The 24,323-nt window shown below is 43.2% G+C and overlaps 1 protein-coding gene across 2 annotated transcripts in view; it reads right to left on the bottom strand.

Moving 5' to 3' along the window:
* Window positions 1-24,323, bottom strand: part of MSH3 (mutS homolog 3) — a 1,953,894-nt gene that overhangs the window by 275,662 nt on the left and 1,653,909 nt on the right. The gene's annotated exons all lie outside the window — the stretch shown is intronic.

Below are 24,323 nucleotides of genomic sequence, written 5' to 3'. Positions count from 1 at the left end.
TTCAGTTTCTGTTGGGGTTACCTCTTTGCTGAATAGTACCCATCAGCAACACATTCTATGTATTCTGGACCCTGAAGGAATACTTGTATGCTTTGCGTGCTAGAATACCATTTGTTGCAAAGTTATTTCAAGGCAACTACCTTTATGTCAATTCTTTAAGCCTTGTGGCTTAATGCATGGATATAGCTTGGTCATCTCATATGAGAGCTAACAGCACCTGCTTTATTTTGAATAGCACAGATCCCTCGCAAAGTCATAAACAGGCAATGATATTGGCAACTCACTTATTCAAACTCAGGAGTAATGGAATAAAGCATACTAAAACCAGGCATGTTAACCAAGTAATCTCAAAATTCTCAGACAAGTATATGTGTGTGTAGCCTCAAGCAAGCATATGTTGCAATGCCCAATGAGCAGACTGCAAAATATACCCTTGGTCAACCATCAGACAAAAGTGTATTCCTGGAAATAGAATTATAATATATCATTAACTGGACTACACAAAGGATAAAGAAAGGGACCCCCAAAACAATAAAAAACAAACAGGGCAAAAAAGAACCGAATCCGATCTACCAAACCAGGATTCTCCACTTAAAGGTGGGACTGACTGGGGTGAACATGGATCAAAATATTGGAGAAGTTGAATGCCCCACACGACCTAACCAGGTCAACCAAAACTGACACTGACATTCTACCAATGGAACTACAAGGCCTTAGGAAAGAGCTCTAAAACATAACCTCCACAGTCGACAAGGCAAAATCTAGAGTGAGCAAAGTTGAAGACCAGTTCTCAGCTCTCCTGAAGAAAGACATCTCCAATCACACAAAATCTCAATCCTCGAGAAAGAGATCACAAATGTAGAAGACAGGAACCGTAGAGGAAACCTCAGAATATTTGGTCTGCCTGATCATGCTGAGAATAAACACGGCACGTGTGTGACATTCTAGGAATCTTGGATAACTCGAGCACTAAAAATAGACTTTAAAAGAGACTATGAGATTGAGAGGACCATAGAGTCCCAACCAGAGTGCTATCCCACCTCAAAAAACCTCAATCAATGATTTTCAGGCCACTCTGTTATGAACACACTGAAAGAATTCTAACGCAAATAAGAGCCATGAAATGTATCCTATGGAAAGGCTCCAGTGAATTGTAGGAAGAGATTCCTTGCTAAAAGAAACAAGATGAAATCAATGAATATCTCATTCTCCTTCAAAGGCCCAGCAAATATGAAAATCACAAGCAATTGGAAAACATCCGGTTTTGACTAACTAGCAGAGCTGGAAGCCTTTCTAGACAATTGAACACAATCAAATATGGTCATTTAAGGTCTCGTAATGTACCCTAAGCATGTTCTTTTTGATGGCCAACCATGTTAACCAATGAACTAGTTAATCATTCTCAAATAACATACTACTACACCTTATTAACCTGGTCTCTTTCATAGCCTGCTCTCCGTGGACACATCGGGTTGCATACCCAGGTAACCACCATCAAACTACTAATGACTTATACTTTAAATTCTATGCCCCACTAATAACAGAACCTTATTATATTTACTATAAGAAGCTACATTAAAAGACAGTAACCACTTAACATGACCAAATAACACAGCACACCACCCTGTAAGTTCCTGCTATGTTTTCCTTTCTACGACTGACTGACAATGGAGAAGTGTGGCTCAATGGTTAGAGCGGCAGACCCTAATGCAGAGGTCTGATCCGGGACCAGGGTTCTATTCCTGCCTTGGCTGGTCTCGGCGGATCTTGGGCTCATAATTCCTCGGACCTGATTTCTCGCCTAGGTGCCTACTCTAAGCATGGGTCCCACGCTGCAACTCTGGGCAATAGCTTGCTTAGTCTCCACAACGGCCCCCTACAGCGCTAGGGATGCCTGGTTGCACCCTGGGGATGCCCAGGAGTGGACATTTCACGGGGAAAACCCAGGAAGGGTTCCCTAGCGGTATGAGTACAGCGCCAGGACACTCAGGAGTATCAGTGCGCTTTACAAGTACGGCTACATTTACATTTACATAACCTAATACCTGTGATAATATCACCTAACAGTATTATAACTTCAGACCTCATATTCTATATGATACTATCACAACTAATAACTCCACAACCACAAGTGAAGTTTATTTGACATTTATGAACTGTTCAGAAGTTGCTCATAAAAAAAGTTGTATTATATATAATATGATAATAAGAAGTTGTTAAGTTCTTATCACATTTGTTGTGAAGACCATATGGAGATGACTCACTTGTTAAGCTGCTCATGAGGTATTAACACATATGATACCCTGCACGAATGTTCAATATGGATATCTATTTACATATATGCTTATCTATGAGGTAAAAATAGTGCACAATTACACATCACATATCCCAATTCCTAACACGCTCTGACAGCACTTCTATCACACATCATACCCTCTAAACTCTTAACCCACAAACATAACAGCCATATGGGAAACAAAATTAAAAAATACTACGCACTCCTGCTTAGGCTACAATAACACTGAATACCAGACATCAATCTAAGCTCCTCCAATCCTGTGGCTAAAACTGGATTGGTCAATATACCTACTAAAGTTAATGGTTTCTTGTCAAACATCGTAAACTTCCGACACCACACACAATATAACAGATAATAACAAGCCTTAATACTGTCTATTCAAAACACACTTACCCTTTCACTGTCTTGTTTTCCTCAATGAACCACCCATAGCACACATTCACCACTGGCTTAATACATTCGCAAACCTTGCAGGACATGTACCACCTAGCATATCCAAGTATTCATTTGCTCAATAATGATATAAACTGTTCAGGTTCGGTGTACACAACAATGCTCTGATATACCATGCTATGTTATGTTATGTTGTGCAATGTTATGCTCTAAGCTATAAATTCAATGCAATGAAGTATACTAGAAGTACGATTAAAATGCTTGGAATTGCAAATTAGTTGATATTTTCGCTAAACTCATCACCTTCACCACTCCAGCTTAATCCTTGCCATGTTCAAACTATGTACAGACACAATTCAAGCACTGGTGTCTGCTCTCTCCTCACAGCTGCAACCTCATCTTCCTACCACAATTACACAGGCCTCGATCTCCTGTAGCCTCCACCACCTCATCTATTCCCAGAAGGTTAGAACTGGGTGGGATGCGCATCCTACTCCCAAAAACTTACTCTAACTTTGTACGCTCCCTTCCTATACAAGCTTGACATCAATACACTCTTCAGATACCCCGTAGGCTGAGTGTCTGCTCTATACACAAAGACTTCTGCACTCCCTCAAATGCTCCGTTAACTATGCTGCTCATACCGCACGGAAGTACTCTACGCCCCCCTACAGAACCGCACACTGCCGCATTATTCCATTTGCGCTTTACCACCCACAGTACTCACTGTTTCAATCAAAAAAGCAAACACTGGATATTTTTACCCTTGCATACAACACGATGACATCCTCTACTCTCACTTCTATCAACTCTCAATAACTTGCAATCTCTGATCATGACCAAATCGATACCACTCCCTAATAACTATGGCCATTATCGCGTCAAAAGTTCTCTCCCATCTGTTCACTAGGGCGGATGATAATATTGAGAATTGTTGCTTATGTAATACTTTGTGATGCTCTCTCAGAAAAATGTCAATAAAAACATTTTGAAACAAAAGTTCTCTCCCACATTATAAAAGGTATCATTCACCCTGTCAAGCGCAGGAAAATGTTGGATTACTGTATCGAATTCAAAGATGACATAATGCTCCTAAAGAGAATTAAACTGCCCCTCATGAATGTAGTTCTATACACCATCACTGGATACAGAGCACTTCCTTTTAACCCTGCCACCAAGAAAAAGTTATTACCCTTATAGCTAAAAAAGCAGGACCCAAAATTCTGGACAACTACCATGACAATGAAGGGAGATGGTTATTCACAAAAGTGAAGAACACCACTATAGCATTTTACATAATCAACATATATGCCCATAGTGCCGATGAACCCTAATTTTGGATCAGCATCAATACAAAATTATACAAATTACCAAATGACTCAGGCATAATACTTGCTGGTGACTTCAACCTCTCATGGGACACTCTATTAGATAGAAAGAAGCCCCTCAAGTGAATACAGTCCCAATAAATCTCAATCAAATGAGGAGTCTATGCAAAAAAGCACTGTCTAGACGACATATGGCATCTTCACAACCCCACAGCGAACAAATGTACCTTCTACTCACACCCTCATAACACGCTCTCCAGGACTGACTACATACTCACAAATTACATTCTTCCATCGACTACCGCGACACCGACCATCAAACCTATACTAGTATCAAACCACAAGTGTCAATTATTCCATAATAGCCCCAAAAGGAAACTTTGGAGATTGAATAAGGAAATACTACAGGCTCAAGCATTTAAAGACAGAATAGGGATAGGCATCACTAACTTATTTCACGAAAACAACACCAAGGAAATACCACAAGAAACCCTACGGGATGCCATGAAAGCTACAATTAGAGGAGAAGTCATCAACATTATGTCCAACATAAACAAACATACCAATAAAAGATTAAATGAACTAGAACTCTCAATTAAGCAATTTGAAAATACCTTCACTACATCAAAAAACCAGGAACTCCTAGCTCAACTGAAAATACTAACCAGTCTCACACCTGGGTCCAAAATAACAAAATGAAAAAATTCAGAGTCCAATAAAGCAGGTGAAACACATGCAAACTAGTTCAAATTAAAAAAGAACAATAACCTCATCTCAGCAGTTAAGAATGAAATTGGTGTAACTTCCCTTGAACCACTAAAAATAGTCAAGATTTGCAAAGAAGACTACAAAGCTTCATATAACATAGAGATGACACCCTCTCAAAACAAAATTCATCTTCCAACCCTCACAGACTCCAATAAAATAATACTAACTAACCCATTTCCCTTACTGAAACCAAACAAGCGACCAAATCCCTAAAACCAGGAAAGGTTCCTGAAACCTGGGAAGCTTCCCAGCTAACTTTTTTTAATTTTTCCAGAACTACCTATTACCTCACATGGAATCCAACTCTTTGAAAACACTGGGGAAATATTAGGTACGGCCTAAAAAGCCACTATTACTGTGCGCTTAGGGTCTCAGGGGGAGATCTTGTGCCCAGTTTTGGATCCAATGAGAGTCTGACCTTTCCCTCCCCACTAAGCTCTATTGTACTCGGCACACACTCTCGGTCAGGAAAGGGGTCCCAGGGTGCCTGACCCCAATATGGCTGAAAATGATTACTTCTACCTCCTTGCTTGACTTTTTTTTCTCAGCCCCTCCAGGACTATGACTGACCTCAACAGGACCTCTACAATTCTTTCGGTCCATGGCTCCCCCTCTTGCCTTCTTGCTCTGTTGCAGGAATTAAATACCTGGTCCCTGAGCTTCTCCAAGCCTTCCAGGGCCTGGGTCGTACGGACCTGGCGGTGCTGAGATTCACAGAAGTGCCCCGGGGGGCCGAAAGGGTGGGCACATGATCAGGAAACGTGAGAGGTATGCTGCAAATGGTAGACTGAGTCAATTCCACCCACCGCCACCTGAGGGAAGAATGAACATAACTACAGGAAAGCTGTTTTTTCCTTCATTTTGCATCGGCCTATATGGTAGCCCCAGCTCCCTCTCTGGCTTGTTTCCACGTCCTTCCCCCACCTTCTTCGTTTACCTCTTTCCTCGTAGCCTATGTATCTATTCTAAACTATTTTTCCCGAACGTTGAGACATGTGGAACATGGCTGGTGCCTGAAGGAGTTGCTAGACAACTAATGAGGAGTTTGGCCCTGGTTTCCCCCTCAACCATCACCTACCCAGCCGGACATTGGTCACAGTTCTTCCTCGTCTCCCTGCTATGGCTCCTTCCTCCCCTCCTTTCCTACAAATTCTTTTAACCTCGTTGTTTGTTTACTGTACCTTAATACGCTACTGTAACTGATGTAATTTTTAACACAATGTTCCTCTGTTATAGCGCTCTGATTCCTACGGGTAAAGCCAGCGCTTCATTATCCTTTTGATGTACCTTCTAATGCAACGTGCCCCTGGTTTTGCGCTCTGATACCTCCGGGTCTAGATAGTGCTATATAAACCTCACAAATCAAATAAACTAAAAACAGTTTTTTCCTGAACGCTGAGACCTGAGCAACATGGCTGATGACCGGTGGACCTGCTTGACAGCTAATGAGGAGATTGGCCCTGGTTTCCCCCTTGACCGTCACCTACCCAGCCGGACATTGCGCATTGTTCCTACTCGTCTCCCCACTATTACTCCTTCCTCCCCTCCCTCCTTCGAATTATTGTAACATTGTTTATGTGTACTGTATACCATACTATGCTCTTATATCTGATGGAACTTGTAATGCAACAATTCTAAATGTAAAGCGCTCTGATACCCTCTTGGGTCAAGTTCGTGCTTTATAAAACGTTATAAATAAATAAATACTATGCGCCACAACTGTCATGTGAAAAGTCCTTCAACAAGGTCTCCTGGCCCTTTCTACACACAGTAATGCGCAAACTAAATCTAGGTGACAAGTTTATTTGCCTGGGTTTTGCCCTATACATAAAACCACCAGCCTCCATCCAAGTCAACAGCTATTTATCAAATAACAAGGGACAAGACAAGGCTGCCCCTTATCCCTTTTACTGTATCTTCTAGCCATCGAGCCCCTTCTAGCGCAATCAGATCCAACTTAAGTATAGCAGGATTACCAATGAGAAAAGACACATACAAAATCGCTGCATACACAGACGACGTGCTAATCTTTTCCCAGGATGCCGAGTCAGCTATCCCTGCAATATTACACTAAATCAAACATATGAGATAGTCTCAGGTTACTCTTTAAACTTTGAGAAAACAGAAGTCTTCCCACTGAACAGCGTAACCATGCCCTCCATAGTTAACAATACAAACCTACGCTGGCAATCAATTCAAATTAAATACCTAGGGATTCAATTAAAAACAACTTAGAAGACAAAAGATAGTTAGCTGAAGATAACAACTCCTGACATGGACACCTACATTTATGACATGGTAGGGTCGAACTGAATGGATCAAGATGATGAATGCCCCACAAATCAACATTATCATCTCCATGCTACACCTACCACTATCAATCAACTTCAACATCATAGATTGGTAAATTTTTGAATTCTTACAAAAAGGGAAACGAGGAGGAATCTCCCATTAAAAACTGAAATTAGACCAACCCAATGGTGGCCTAAATATCCCCAGTTTTCACAAATATCATCTTGCCTTTCTAATCAAACAAGCAACTTTGTGGTCCCGCCCTCACGCTAAGGACAAACCACTGTGGCTACATACTACATAAGCTTACCCTAGAAAATGAACTAGCCATGGAAACGTGGGTTGCCTTTGTGGATAAATTACCAAAGACTAAACTCAATGTCAACACAAGGCATACGGCAAAGAACATTAGCCATTTCAGCCAGGCAACACGCTCTCTAAGAAGGCGCTTGCGACAGTCCGTGAGGAGAGCACAAGGTCACAGTTCACAATCCATGGTAGGACGTACGTTTCATAAAGAAACTTTATAAGAAACAAATTTGGATCGAAAAAAAACACGAGGTCACTGATTTTTGGACAAAAATAATACATAATGCAAAAAAATCTGATTCCAGAGCATTTTGGTCTCAAGTAAATACACTCAACAGATCATCTAGCCCTATATGCTTGACCTGCATTACTGAAAAGGCATGAACACAGCATCTAGTTGATACCTTCTCAATAAATCTTATGAAATCTCCTCAGCTAACAGAAATTTCAGCATTTCAAAGATCCAATGCAGATACAATAGCGCGTGATCTTATTAACATCAATCAGCAAAATCCAGAACCACATGAGGAAGCAGACATACTACAAATAATAATGAAAAGTAGGAAAGACAGTGCACCAGGACCGAACGGCGTTCCTCAGGCAATTTACAAGGAGGATCCTTACTTCTGGGCCAGCAACTTTTACAAATTGTTTCGGATAATAAACATCGGTGGTCGGATTCCGGAAAGCTGGCGAGGGGCGATCATCAACCCAATCTACAAAGGTGGTGACCGAAAAAATCCTGCAAATTACCGCCTGATAGCGCTCATTGATGCCGAGGCAAAGTATTACGCCTCATTGGTATTAGCCGACCTTACAAAATGGTCTGACAATAACAACAAAATACCTGTAAACCAGTCAGGGTTCCGCCGTGGCATAGGTACCATGGCAAACGCCATAGCGATAAGCCTGATTGCCGAAAAAAGCCTTCAAAATCATCAAGTACTATACTTATGCTTCGTGGATTTTAAGGCGGCTTTTGACCGTGTCAGCCGACAATTACTCTGGGCAAAATTGAAGCAGCAGGGCCTGCCGGACGCGATCTTAAACCCAATAATGGACCTATACACCAACACCTGGATGCAGGTAAAGATTGATAACGGCAATCGGCTCACGAGGAAGATCGGCACCTGTGAAGGTCTAAAGCAAGGCTGTGTCTTGGCCCCCCATCTGTTTAACTTATTCATGGCCGACTTGACACCAAGGCTTGATGGGACCAATGCACACCCCCCACGCTTAGGAATAATGACCCTCACGCATCTCTCCTATGCTGATGACGTTGTTCTCCTTAGTCAGACGAAAATAGGACTGCAACGTCTCATAAACGAACTGGCTGAATACACCAAACAGAACATTCTGCAAATAAACACCACGAAAACAAAGGTCATGATTATAACTCACCGTCGTACAAAAGTACTGAATTATACAATCGACAATAGCAAATTGGAAGTAGTGGATAATTATAAATACTTGGGAATATACTTGGATAGACGGTTCACCTTCTCCGCGCACTTCAATGACATTGAGAAGAAAGGAACAGCGCTACTCCATGCATTCAGCAGTTTATCTAAGTCGCTTAAGGGCCCCCTGTTCACCCCCTCCTAACAGTCATCAAAGCCAAGCTACTTCCAACAATAGCTTATGGCAGTGTGGTACATTGTGGAAAGAGCGCGCCGCTCTTGGACAAAATCCAAACAAGGGTGTATAAACGCATATTCAGATTGCCATGCGACGCCTCACCCGCCCAGGTTCGGCTTGAATTTGGATTGAAGTGTCAAACATTGCAAAAAAAATGCGACACAGTTAGATTCTGGTACAATGTGTGGCTGAACCGTGAGATACAAATTAACCTTGCTATCTGGGAAGCCATGCAAAGCAACCCAAACTCCCAGCACGCAAAGTAATTAAAATCCTCCCTAGAAATCACAGCGCTGGCGTCATTGTGGCAAAAGCAGTTACCAGTGTCTTCCTTCAAACAGGCTGCAAAAAAGGCAGCTAATTGGCACTCGTTGATTGATGATAAAACAATCCTGAGACAACGCTCACACTCCTGGATGATAATCCAATCATATAAGAAGCTGGCCCCGGCACCCTATCTAGGGCCAGCCTTTTCCTCACATCTGAAATCCAAATACCTAACCCTATGAATGGGTAATTTGCCTACAAATGCTGACCAACCGGGCTGGAGGACACCAGGCTCAAAGGAGTGTAACTTATGTGGCGCTGCGGTACAAGATCTCATTCATCTGATCTGCATTTGCCCGCAACTAGACAGTGAACGTCGGCTCCTGCTCAAGGCAAAATTCAACAAACTAGGAATCCGCACATGCCGCTCAGCCATAGTCCAAGTGTTGGACTCAGCGGACCCTCAATTTATCTGTCAAACAATTAAATATGTTATCAATTTTGAGAAAAAACAGAAATTGTGTCAAGACCTACTACAAATTTGATCTTCCTGAACTTTTTAAACTGATTTTTTTGAATTTGAATAAGCACTTACAATTTTTTATACCAGTACCAATATTATGTGTACCTTTTAAATCAATGTTTGTTTTAATATTCTATAAGAAAGTGCTTTCTTCGATCCATCTTAAATCAATGTTGCATCTCATATTGTAATGGTTTTTATTAACTACACAATAAAGAATTTTTTACCTTTTTTTTCACTGTGGCTACACATTGAAGAATACCTCACAAAGCCTCTCTCTACATTATCAACACTAACTATGAAATCGATTAATATACAACACTCGTAGACTATAATCAAAGACACCTTCTCAGCCCTCAAACCCCTCAATAATATGTTTCCTAACAAAATCCAACAGACTATGCATCCCTCTGGAACAATGCTGAAATTAGAATTGTAGGGAAATCCCCCTAATGGACATCTTGGGCAACAAAAAGCTTCTATATCTTAACGACCTAGGCCGTGTAACTAAACCCAAAATATTTGCAGAGTTACAGACTTATCACAACTTACATCACATTAATTTCTATAATTTCCTCAAGCTCACCATAAATAAGTGTCATAAACCACACAAATCAGACCTCATTAACTTACTTGCAAAATTATCCAAACTTCGCCATGCTGCAGCCATAACTTACAAGATTTTAAGTTCCCCCAAAGTCAATAATAGACTCACGACTGAAATCCAAAACAAATGGCTAAAACCACACTCAACACTCAATCACATAACCATAACTGATGATGTATGGAAGAAAATCCATTTTGGAAAAAGATTCAAAACATAATAAATGACATTTTTAACACTGAGATCACTCTTACCTTCCATACAATGACACTAGGACTGTGGTCTCACACCCCCGTTCTGAAGCTAAACACCTAGGTCATGAGTCTCTTAGAACACTTACTAACAATGGGAGTCAGAAATATTATATGTGAGCGGAAATCAGTCCAAAATCAAACCCATCATACCTGCTGGCAGTTGGTATGCTTCGCAAGGAGTGCAGACAACTCAATACTCAATAACAATTTAAAATCCCAGAGCCCACACAAGCTATGGATAAACTAGATGTATGCATCCAAAAAGTAAAGCCATCCTAAATGCACTTCTTTAATAGCTCTCCAATACTACCACAAAATGGCCACCGAGGTATACAAACTACCTATGCGTGCAACAAAGCACATACATCAACTATTCAGATTAGTATCACTATTTTCCTCCATTTATACATCGATCAACCTACAGAATTCGCTCTTCCCCTACTCTCTTCTTGCTTCGTTTTATTTTTCATGGTACTTTATTTCTTCCCTTGCCCTCTCCCCTCCCTCTTTTGCCATACCTTACTTCATTCTTTCACATTGTGGTTATAATTAACAATGCTTTGCTCTAGACAGTATTTCCAATGTCACAGCCATGAGTCTTACACTGTTCACCCCATGTTACATGTGTTATAAGCTTTGTATACAACATTAATGTTTTCTCTTTCTATACGCTTAAAACCAATAAAATAATATATATTTTTTTAATTAGATCTTTGTAATTTTCTAGAAAGAATTTCGGGAGAATTGTCAAAACAAGTCATAGACTTGACTTGACTTTGTGAAAACTTGTTTTAAACTGTTTTTGTACCGAAATCTATAAAAAGCTCAATTTTAGTTGACAAATCCATCATTCCCTGTTTTAAAGATCTCGGTAAGTAGCCTATAAACACAATCAAAATTCCCTAAAACATGTTTGTTGTAATCATATTTGTTTGACCAATATGTTTAAAATGCAGCGTTTACCACTCCATTTTCTTGTATTGGCTCGAAGGATAGTGTGGTATTTCCCACTCGCCTCCCCCCCCCCCCCTGGCAGCTCCACATGTAATGGAATTGCTCGTGGTGACATCACTTAGAATGTCACCACAACCAAGATTCCAAGGCGAGCACCGCGTAGGCTAGTGAGCTGTCACCTGTTGTGGCTGTCGCTGTGGCTGAGGTCGCTGCGTTCCCATTACTCACGAGCTTTGAATAAATACTCAAATGACTTACATCCTACTTGTGTCCGTCATCTTTAGCGGATTCTACAGTGGCGACGAGGGTCAAAAAGGGACAGCGACCTCAACACGCTCCTGTAGCGAAGAAGGTGAAATATTGCCGTGAAGCCAGCGGGAATTGAAAGAAAGAGACTCCGGTGGTGTCCGGCAGCGAGGAGTTTTACGAGAAACAGGTGGAGGAAATAGCGGCGAGTTGGAGTTCAGCAGGCTATTGCTGAGTGTGAAGAATACCGGCCGCCACTATCTTTACAGTAAGGAGTAGGTGTAATCTTCGGCCAGGATCAGTGGCGTGAAAGGCAGGGAACGCAGGCGGCTGGCAAGTCTTAAGCTGGCGGTGCGTGGCTTGGCAGCTGGAGATCTTAGGAGAATTGAAGAGCAGTGGTGAGTCGCAAGGCGATTATTAGGCTGGGTGACTGTCATAGCTGAGCCACGAAAGTGTGAGGAAGCAAGGGCTCCCGCCGAACATAGACGGTTTGAAGGTGGAATGCTGGCATGGAGGTGACCGGCGGGGAAGCGGCGCGTGAGAGTGTGAATACGGTATAGGATACACTCGGCAAGACGGTATAACAGGCAGTAACCATTATAATCCCAACGAGAGTCGAGGAATGGCCTTACCTTCATCGCGACGTGTGGGCAAATATGTGCTTCCCCTTTGAAATTGGAGCCATCTTATCGCAGGCGACATAGACTTCCTTAAACTGCTCTCTTGTTGTGAGACTGAGGGGAGGTGCATCGCATTGGCCTTTTGAGAGACTGGTGGTGTTCAGTACAAGGAACAACAACAGTGCACCTTTCAAGCACAATTTCACCTCAGTAAGAGATGACTTTGGCGCCACAGTGCCTCCCGATGGACAAAAAGAAAATTATCGTCCATTACCACCAGCATTGAGTTACTGTTAGGGGTTTTATCCTAGGCAAATCCTCGTGAATATTGCATGTAAAATACCCTGCACCTTGTAGAGTTTTCAGTTGGCATTCCTTCCTACCCCTTTGAACGTAAAAGGACGCATTTTCTGGTGATTCAGGGAGGGCCCATTGGGATATTGTCATTATGCAGAGTGTGACGCCTCCACCTTTCTTTCTAACTAACCCTGGGGAACCTGCAATACAATGGAAAAAATGGAAGAAAGTGTTTTTGAATTATGCTACTGTGTGTGGCCCAAATCTAGGGTTAGAAAGGAAAGTGGCCCTGTTGTCATACTACCTAGGGACAGAGGGGGAAGAAGTTTTGGATCACCTCCCAGATCTAGGGGCGCAGGAAGCAAGGGGCCTGAATGAGTTGGAAGTCAGCCTGAAGAAATTAGATTTACACTTCCTTCCTAAAACTAGCACCATAATGGAGAGATACCATTTTGGAAAGAGGGTACAAAAGGAAGGAGAATCAGTAGAAGATTTTGTGTCTGATCTACGCAAACTAGCCACGACATGCAAGTTTGGGGCGCAAGTGAAGAGAGGATCAGGGACCAGTTTGTGTTAGCTTGTAGGACGGAACGGGTACATGAGGAGTTGTGGTTGAAAGACGACCCGCTACTGAGGGAGGTCTTAATAGTTTCTAAACAGGTAGAACACATGCTGCAGTGCGTCAGTGAAATTAAACAGGACAGTGGTGAGAAAAGAAGCGAAGACAAACTCAAAGTAAGCGAAGTAGTGACTGAATGTGAAGCTGTGTCTGTGGTCAAAGGTCAGAAAATGGTATGTAAAGAGCAGAAAGAGAGCAAAATGGGATGGTCATTCAAGGGTACCTGTTATAGATGCGGAAAACAAGGGCACATGGCCAATGACAAGGAGTGCCCTGCCCTCAAATTCACAAGCAACAAGTGCTGCAGGAAAGGTCATTTCAGGCAATACTGTAGGAGTGGTCAGGGAGTAAGCAAACAGAGTAAAGACAGGACGAACACAGTATGTGATTAAATAGTCTTGCAAGTAGGTGTAGGTCAGGTCTGCAGTCCCAAAGACACCATAAAACTAAAGGGCACTGAAGTAGAGGCATTGTTTGATTCCTGTTCAAGAATAACAAACATCAGCGCAAAGGTATTTTCACGAGTGTCCAAGGGGAGGATTAGATTGAGTAGGATGGATGTAAGGCCTGGGGGGTATGCTGGTCGCCCCATCTCAATGAAGGGTTATTTCTGGGACACAGTAGAATACAAGGACAGAACAACTGTGTCCAAAGTCTATGTGTCTACGGTCGGCGACAACATCCTGGGCTGGCAGGCACAGAAGGAGTTAGGGGTCTATCTTAATCCCAACAGGAATCCTCAAATCCTAATACAAGAAGTACAAGAGTCAAGGGAAGACTTGGTAACGGAGTTCAGAGAAGTATTTAGAGAAGAACTTGGGTGTCTGGAACTACTGCCACAAGATCAAACTGAAAGAAAACGCGAAGCCTGTAGTAGCCAAGGTAAGGAAGCTACCCATTGCCATTCAAGAAGCGGTGAAGATTGAACTGGAGAAACTGTGCAAAGCAGGAGTCATCAAACCTGTGGAGGCGACAGAGTGGTTGGCGCCAATTGTAGCAGCTCAAAAAAAAGATGGGTCGGTTCGTTTGTGCATTGACCGTAGGGCTTTGAACAAGGAGGTCGTGGTCAACCGTTTCCCACTGCCCAACATCACTCAGAAGATGAGCATGCTAGAGGGCGCAAAAGTGTTTTCCACACTTGACCTCACCTCAGCTTATTTCCAGATCAAGCTGCACGAACAGTCGCAAAAACTCACGGCGTTTGTGACGCCCATGGGCGCGTTCAAGAGGATGCCTTTCGGCTTAGTATCGGCTGCAGCCATGTTCCAGAGACTCATGGGCAACATCTTGAGAGATATCCCTGGCGTCCTATGCTACCAGGATGATGTGCTGGTATTCGCAAAAGACAATGAAGAACACAACAAGAGGTTGAGGCAAGTGCTGACCAGGTTTAAGTCGCAAGGACTAACGGTGAGAAGAGAAAAGTGCATGTTTGGCTGCAAGGAACTGGATTTTTTGGGACATAAGCAGGGGGAATTCGTCTGAAAGCAGAGCTCCAAAACACCATTACGAACTTAGTGCCCCCAAAGAGCAAAGACGAAATCAAGTCCTTCATGGGAATGCTGGAATTTTACAGCAAATTCGTACGGAACTATTAGCAATACGACAGTTGCTGAAAAAAGATACAGTGTTCAGCTGGAGTGATGAGTGCCAAAGAGAGTTTGAAGATGTGAAGAATGCACTCGCAGAAGCCCCCAGCCTCAAGTCTTTCATACCCAATTGTGTGACTGTAGTCACCACCGACGCAAGTGCCAAGGGGCGGTCCTCACCCAACTAGGAGCAGGCGGAGAAGAAACGATAGCTTTCGCGTCGAGATCTCTACAGAAGTCAGAGAGCAACTACTCTGTGATTGAAAAGGAGGCCTTGGCGGTATTCTGGGCCATGAGCAAATTCAGGGACTTCCTGTGGGGAACAAAGTTCATTCTTCGGACGGACCACTAGCCATTGATAGAGGTTTTCGGCAAGAAGGGCCTTGATGCGATCTCTAGCAGGATAAGACGTTGGGTTGTAAGCCTCCAAGAGTACACATTCAGTGTTGAATATGTCCCTGGAACACAAAATTTTGCTGCAGACTGCTTGTCACGACTGGTGAGGGAAAATGATGGAAACGAAGCGAATGACAAAGCGGAAGAGGAGATTGAAGACTATCAAAAAGAAAATGTGTGCACAATAATTCAAGGAGCCATAGGAGAAGAAACATGGAAAGAAGCTTTAAAGTCAGACGAGGTCTTGGATGCTGTGTGCAGAAGAATAAAAAGCAGATGGAAACTTGAAGATAAGCGGGACGATGCTCTACGGCCATTCTGGATCGTCAAAGATGAACTGTCTGTGGCCGACGAATGCTTGTTCAGGGGGACGAGGTTGATACCTCCCACGGCAGTGAGGGAAAATCTGGGGGATATCGCTCATGATGGACACCTGGGCATCACTAAGACCAAACAGAGATTGAGAAAAGACTACTGGTGGCCGCGCATGGACCTTGCCATTGAAAGAAAAGTAAGAGACTGTATCCCGTGCAGCATCAGCGACAAAGTGCTGAGACAACTTACACCTCCAATGGTGTGTAGGCCACCCCCATCAGGACCTTGGGAGGAATTGGCGTTAGACATCGTTGGCCCACTGACGGGAGAAGTGCGCACGTCCTACATTCTGGTGCTCATGGATCTGTACTCCAGATGGCCGTAAGTGAAGATAGTAAGTGAAATCACATCGAAGACCGTCATTGAGTTCCTCCAAGAATTGTTCATTAGAGAGGGGCTACCTAGTAGTCTACTCACGGACAATGGGGTGCAGCTGTGTTCGAAAGAGATGAAAGACTTCCTGGAAGAGAGGGGAATCACACACAAACGTTGTGCCTTGTACCACCCGGAGACCAATGGAATGGTCGAGCGTTTCAACAAGACTCTCAAAGAGAGCATTCAGTTGGCAAAGACCAGCGGCCTGAACTGGAAGGAAGAAGTTTAGAGACGGATCGAAGCGTACAGGTTTACCCCGCACCAGACAACGGGAGTCACCCCTTTTGAGTTGCTCCGGGCAAGGATACCCAACACTAAACTATCGCCAGGCTGGATGGGGTGGCACAAGGGATGGTCAGACCACTCCAAAGAATCGAAGGGGCTAGAGAGACATAGGGAAGCCATGGTTGAGAGGAAATGAAGGGTTCGGTAGACTCCACTCTACACAAGAGGCTGGGTTCAAAGTAGGAGATGACATTAAGATCAAAACACCCACTGGCAGGGCAAGTTGGTCTGAATACAGTAGGCCCACTAAGATTACTAAATTGTTTAGGAATGCCGTGAAGACCCAGGAAGGAAAGATCTGGAACCTGGGAAGAGTAGTGAGGTACCACCCCCCCGGGGCAGGATTCCTGTGGGGAAGGAGGGCGTGAGAACAATTCAGTGGGGAGCAAGGGTCCCCCTCCCAGAGAACAAGGGATGGTCCTTCACCCAGTTGGTAGGACAAGCCTGAGAGTGACCAGACCGCCCAGACATTTGGAGCAATATGTGACGATGTAAATTTCTGTTGTATATCGTTGTTTTCTGATGGTTCAATTCTTATGTCTCAATCCGTAGGGAAGGGGGATGTGTGGTATCTCCCACTCGCCTCCCCCCTACCCCCCCTGGCAGCTCCGCATGTAATGGAATTGCTCGTGGTGATATCACTTAGAATGTCACCACGACCAAGATTCCAAGGCGAGCGCCGCGGAGGCTAGTGAGCTGTCACCTGTTGTGGCTGTCGCTGTGGCTGAGGTCGCTGCGTTCCCATTACTCACGAGCTTTGAATAAATACTCAAATGACTTACATCCTACTTGTGTCCGTCATCTTTAGCGGATTCTACAGATAGCCATGCCGAGTTGCTTTAGGTGTTAGCAGCATCTCTTTGATTGTCCTGTTTAGACCCTTACGCCCAAAAGGTTTGGTCTAGTAGCACCCCTGGCCTGTATCATGATGTCCTTCTCTGGTGCAGTGCAGAGCCGAGACCATCATGTTTTATGCGCATGCAGGGCATACAATGAATTGACTTAACTCAATATTTCTTTGAGTTAGTGCTTTATTTTCAGACAGTGGGCAAAGTTGACCTCATTCTGTTTCTGAGCTGTGCTGTAGCAAACAAAGCACTAACTCAGAGAAACATTGGGTTAAATGAATACACTTTATACCTTGCAGGTGCATAAAACAGACGCTTGGCTCTATGACAGTAATGCCCATCATGATAAGGCCCCAACTCAGAAATCAAGATTCACAACTATTGCCCATTCTTTTCGAGCTATGCGGTCTGCAGTCAATGAACTAACTCAGAGAGATTAGGAATTACATATGATTTGACCAATTTGAAAGTAAACTGTCACATACGTGGCAAATCGTGCTTCTTCCCAATTTCTTCTTTGTAAGAACCCTGCCTGCACGCCCACATCCCAAGGGGCTGAAAAAGGGTTGGATTCATATGGAGTTTATCAGATGGCCAGCTTCAGCAAAATGCTTTATCTCTCCTTGCATTTCAGACTAAGTCCTCTACTTACTTCATCACTAACCCTGCACCGACGATGAGATAACAAAGGAGGGTTCAAAGGGTTAATCAGGCTCACTCAAAGCATCATGTAAAGTTTTGACCAGTGCAAGTAGGGATGCAAAGATCTTCCGGGCGTTTAACACTACAGCCAAGTATGAAATGAGCTCTAATAGTGTTTGCTCGGGCTTAGCGGCCTAACACACCACCAGCTCTACGTTTGTGTTCAGGGTTAAAAAAAAAGAACTGATCCAAAATGTTGCAAAAACGTCATGCCTGCTATTCCTCCATTTCACTGGAAATAACTGGGCTGGGCACACATACTCGGCTATCACCAGACGCAAATGTGATTGAGCTGCAGAGTTTTTGTATCTCATTTATTTATTTACGTCATTTATAAGCGCCTGAATCACCCCGAATGGGGTATCTCCGCGCTAAGGACAGCTGATAGGATGGGTAACAAAATTAGAAAAGTAGTGTTTTGAGCTTCTTTCTGAAGTCTAAGTAATTAGTGGTGAGACGAATCTCAAGAGGCAATTGATTCCACAGTTTGGGGGCGAGGTAGGAAAAAGATTTTCCTCCCAACCTGGTTTGCCTTATGCGTGGGACAGTGAGTCGGCCCTTCCATTCAGAGCGAAGGGAGCGAGGTGGTGTGTATTTCACTAGCTTATCTGCAAGATAGGCAGGGCCCATCTGGTGTATGCCTTTAAAAACAATACAACAGATTTTGAAATGTATTCTTTTGCGGACAAGCAGCCAGTGAAGCTTATGAAACAGGGGGAGTGAGGGGGCACGGTAAGGAGTGCTAGTTGAGACCTTGCAATGCTGATTCCTTAGCGGCGATCAGCAGAGCATTGCTAAAGTCCAGCCAGCTGAGTATCAGAGCGTAAACAAGGGTTTTACGTGTGGATACGGGTAAGTAATGAAAAACCTTACGGAGGAGTGAGGAAGCAAGCTCTTTTTGTTGCAGCTATATTTTCATCCAGGTTAGGATCTTTGTCCATTAGCACCCCTAGGTTTTTAACAACTGTCTTTGGAAGAGGCAGTGGTCCCAAATCATCGGGCCACCAACTAGGGGACCAGCTGGTAATCGCATCCTTTAAGAGTATTACTTCAGTCTTTCCTGCATTAAGCTGCAGGAAGTTACTGCTCATCCAAGATGTTATGGCTCTCATCCCTTCTTTGAACATGTTTTGGATGTCAGGGGTGTCTTTCTTGTAAGATAGGATGTGTTGTGTGTCATTCGCGTAGGAGATTGGGATAAACCCAATCTTCCTCAGCAGAGCTGAGAGAGGAGCAATATATACATTGAACAAGGATGGGCTCAGGCAGGACACCTGCGGTACCCCTTTGGTGACTTGGGTAGTCTTAGAAAAGAAAGGTCCAAGGTTGACTGTTTGCGTCCTGTTACTGAGAAAGTCCTGAAGCCAGGCCAGAGCAGAATTCTGGATGCCTATAGAGCGCAATCTATCCAGCAGGATTTGATGAGAGATGGTATCAAAAGCAGCGGACAGGTCAAGCAGTATAAGAATCACCGCTTGGCCATGAATTCCAGTTGGGGCCGTAGATGTAAAATCTGCATATGAAAAATGTATACTAGACTGTAGTGGTCTAGCAGGTAACAAACTGACATGGAACATCATTTGGGCATACCTGTGCTTGGAGGCGTTAAAACGAATCCTACTGATTGTGGCAATGCTAGAGTCAACATAGGGGAACCTCAGCATTGAGACTAACAAAGTCTATTTCCTCATGTTTCCTCTTAACTGTGCTGTTTCTTCACTTCCCATATTCTTATAATTTACTTCCTCCTCATAATTAGGTTTGTGGCTGCATTTTATTGACCATTTGAATGTTTTGTGAATAAAACGAGTATTTCAAAAAATGAAAAGTCCAAATGAATTATTGCTCACGTGATGTAGAGCTCATCCCATTCTCCCTTTGTATTATGTGGTGGGCAGCATGGGTAAAGGGAAGCCCTGGAATGCAGTGCATATAAACAACAGTGCCCCTGCACTAACACAAAAGCGTATAGTAACAAATTTTGTATATGATTGTAACATACGATAATGACATATAGCGCATCAATCTAAACAGTTCGTGGAAATACGTAATTCAATGAAAGTTCATCTATTGAGATGGGTAAGTCAGTCAATAGGCTGTGTTGGGGGTGTCCATTTTCTGTTTATTGTTCCGTTTCAAAAAAAGCCAACACGTGTTTCATCGCAAGGAACAAATGCGAATCTTCAGGGCTGGAAAAAGGCTTTATAGACAGGATATGCTGGTATGGAGTGGACACAAGAAAGGGCGCGAAAGGACCGGTCAGGGCTTGAACCGGCTAGCCAAAATATATTGTCTATTTGGCTTCAATGTAAGGGAGGTGACTGCCACGGTAACGGCAGAAGACCTAGTGTAGCGTTATTTTGACCGCAGTATCTGATGTGTGGATAAACACATCTTCGTACTCTGCAGGTAAAGTAGAAACCGGGAGGAGCGGGGTCAGTGTGGTTGCAGGGCGGGTGCGCTCGTGAACCACAATGTGCCTTGTCCTGGCGGACGTAAAGCTCCCTCTTCGAGTTTCCCGGCGCCGTGGACAAGGCACATTGTGGTTCACGAGCGCACCCGCCCTGCAACCACACTGACCCCGCTCCTCCCGGTTTCTACTTTACCTGCAGAGTACGAAGATGTGTTTATCCACACATCAGATACTGCGGTCAAAATAACGCTACACTAGGTCTTCTGCCGTTACCGTGGCAGTCACCTCCCTTACATTGAAGCCAAATAGACAATATATTTTGGCTAGCCGGTTCAAGCCCTGACCGGTCCTTTCGCGCCCTTTCTTGTGTCCACTCCATACCAGCATATCCTGTCTATAAAGCCTTTTTCCAGCCCTGAAGATTCGCATTTGTTCCTTGCGATGAAACACGTGTTGGCTTTTTTTGAAACGGAACAATAAACAGAAAATGGACACCCCCAACACAGCCTATTGACTGACTTACCCATCTCAATAGATGAACTTTCATTGAATTACGTATTTCCACGAACTGTTTAGATTGATGCGCTATATGTCATTATCGTATGTTACAATCATATACAAAATTTGTTACTATACGCTTTTGTGTTAGTGCAGGGGCACTGTTGTTTATATTTATTGTTGACCAGTTTCTGGTCATTCTGAGTGGTTGTGAGGTATTACCACTCGCCCTATTGCCTACACCTTTTGTACTCTTACCTGTCACTACTTAGCGGTTAACAAGTTGTGCGCCCTGAAGTTCTGGTATTTCCTAAAAGACCTCAGCAGGTGCTTACAGTCCTGAAATGCAGTGCACCCAGACTCAAAAAGGTTTGGCCTTGATCTGGATTGCCTGCAAGAGCACGGGCACCTGTTCTTAAACACCTGCTCAATGGTCTCCATTGTGGAGCATGAGGTGTGTGTATATATACATAGCTCAGACTAAAGTGGCATCATGTTTACATATTCTCAATATAGCACTGCTTAAAAAAAAACACAAGCTACGCAATCAGCACAATTGACCGTGTTCACACTTGTAGACTTGGTAACAAAATAAGTCCACTAAGTTGATTTTCAATGCAGTGCCCATCTTGAATAGGGAACCAATAGTACACAATGTATAATACCATTCCACGATATGCACTACATTTAGAATAAGTTGCCCCGTGGGCGTACAAGCAGTCTGAAAGCACTGGCTGGGAGCAGCACACTCTAGTGCTGACAAACACATTTGAAAAATAGATGCTACAGCTAAAAAAAATACATAAATAAGGATTCCCTATAGAAAAAATGGATATCTAACATAAGTAATTGAAAGTGACAAAAAAGATCGATGACTGACCAAACTTTAACATAAGGAAAATAGTTTCTCATGAAACTTAAAGCAAGCGGAAGGATACAACCAATAAAAAGATAATGAGACTAAAATACACCAGTAGGCTGATCCAATATGCAATTGCCAATGTTCCATGAAACCGGTGAAAGGGTCCTGTAAAATAGATCAATGGATTAAAGAAGCTTTGCTCGAACCTATTGCATGTACATGCACACACACACACACACACACGCGCGCGCGCACACGCGCACACACACACACACGTACACACACGCGCACACACACACTTTTTTTAAACAAAAGGTTTGGTCTTAAATCAGACATAATGAACTCCCAAATGAAAAAGACCTTAATAAAAACAAAAAGATTTGAGTTGCTTCTGGGATGATCATCATTCAAGAGGCTTCAGCAAGAACAGATCAGCAAAATATCTACGGTAATTCTTCCCATCATCAGATAATATTATAGAAGATACTTGATAATAAAGTGATGACACCGGACAACTGGAGGAAACTTAATGTCTTATTCTACAAAATAAACAACGGCAGCATGAAGCGTGATCCCACCTTCGCCAGCCACAGACCAACTGCCGCTGCTGGAATCACATGACTATGACATTCCAGAGAGATAGAACTCTGGATCAAGGAACAGCAAAGCACTGCACAATGCAAGAGCCACATTACAACACATCCCCCTCCGTTCTACCCAAAAATGAACAACTAAACTGAAAACAAAGAAAACACAAACAAGAAAAAGTCATGGCAAAGGAGCAAAGTACATGTGCTGGAGAAAGGAGAGGGATCCTCTGCACGTTACATAATCCTCCAAATAGCGAGGCGGTCTACGAGACCTATAATAACGGGTACATTTAACACCCACAGGAAGAGGAAGATCACGGGGAAGGGATATGGAAGCACCCTCAGAGCCACCCTCTCGACTGACTCCAGAGCAATTAACACTTAAATCCACATCACTAATCAACATGATGACACCGGACAACAGGACGAAACTTAATGTGTTTATTCTACAAAATAAACTACAGTAGCACGAAGTGTGATCCCACCTTCGCCAGGCACAGACCAACTGCTGCTGGAGGAATCACGCAACGGTTACATTCCAGAGAGACAGAACTCTGGAGCAAGGAACAGCAAAGCACCGCGCAATGCAAGAGCCACATTACATCAGATAACTACACAGGCGGACAACGTTTACTAACCAACATATTTTCTGAATATAAAAATCGTAAAACACTAAAGCCATCATAATGCATTTGTTAGACTTAGACTAACTCCTGGTCTGCCTAGATCTGCTCCTGTGGGTTTTCAGCAAAGGCTGTATGGTATTACTTAGTAGGCTGGCTCCAGTCAACATGTTTTTTGAGAGTGTAGACTCCTTGTCTGAAGGATAGACCTCCAGTGATCAGAAAGGCAGATTAACAGCCTTTTTCACTTTAACCCCCGTTAAATATATATTTATTAAGGCAATTTAGGGTGGGTTGTGTGGCACCTTTCATTTATTTCACAGTACTGTTGATATGGTAAAGGCTGGACTCAGAGATGCTGTTGAGTAAGTTATAGTACAGCTGGTGATGGCTGGGCCAACATTCCAATATTTTTCTACTGCTATTCCACATGGCGTGAATTTCAATTGTGTGTGATCTTGGAACATCAAGCCTTTTCTGAAATGAAAGCTAATCAATGCATTCCACAGTCAAGTACTTTGGACCCGCATTTCCCGCCTTTATGTTTGATCTGACTGAGACTTTGTTTTGGTAATCAAGTGTGTTGCATAATTATTTTATGTATCTGCACGTTGTCCTTCAGAGACCTTGTGAATGGAGCACAGAACCTTGAGCTTGTCACATGGAGACACCGGAAGCCAGTTCAGAACTTTGAATTTTGGCTTTATGACTTCACTTTTTCAAACACAAGTACAATCAAGCACTTTGCATTCTGTTGATGAGCTTTTCTGGAAGCCTCTGCAGAAAATGTTACAGTGGTCTAACTGTTTTATCACGAGGGAACTCACCAACTCCCCCCAGTGGTTGGAGCCTTCTGAAATGTAATCCAGACCTAATATCATATTCCACTATCAATGATAGGAGGGCATGCTGTTCATGCATCGTACAAAGCAGCCTTTCACAACACCAACTCCTTCAGTCATCACAGATTCATATCACTTAACTTGTCAGTTATATTCACAGGGTCAGCAATAGTCCTGTGGTGAGAGCAAGCCGCCTGTTGAGGGTTTCTCTTCAGATTCAGGCTTGTTAATTTACTGGCTCTAGGATGCTCTACCCTTCAAAGTGATGGAAATCTTTTGCAGATCCCTCATTATCAATGTTGTGATCCAGACGTTCTTTCTTAATATCAAACTATAAAAAAATAGTTTCCCATTAGAAGAGTATATTAGCAATGTGCCATGCAGTCCACAAAATTCCTTGACACTAGTCTTTTCAGTGATTTTTGTTGCTTTTAATTATTTAATGTATGTTCCGTTAACAAGAGCTTCTATAAATAAGAGAAAATCATGAAATACAGGGTTGCTTTGGGTCAGC

The sequence above is a fragment of the Lissotriton helveticus genome, chromosome 2_1 (assembly GCF_964261635.1).
Source record: "Lissotriton helveticus chromosome 2_1, aLisHel1.1, whole genome shotgun sequence".
Taxonomy (NCBI): domain Eukaryota; kingdom Metazoa; phylum Chordata; class Amphibia; order Caudata; family Salamandridae; genus Lissotriton; species Lissotriton helveticus.
Note: the sequence above shows the minus strand (reverse complement) of the source record. Positions and strands in the feature narration are given on the sequence as shown.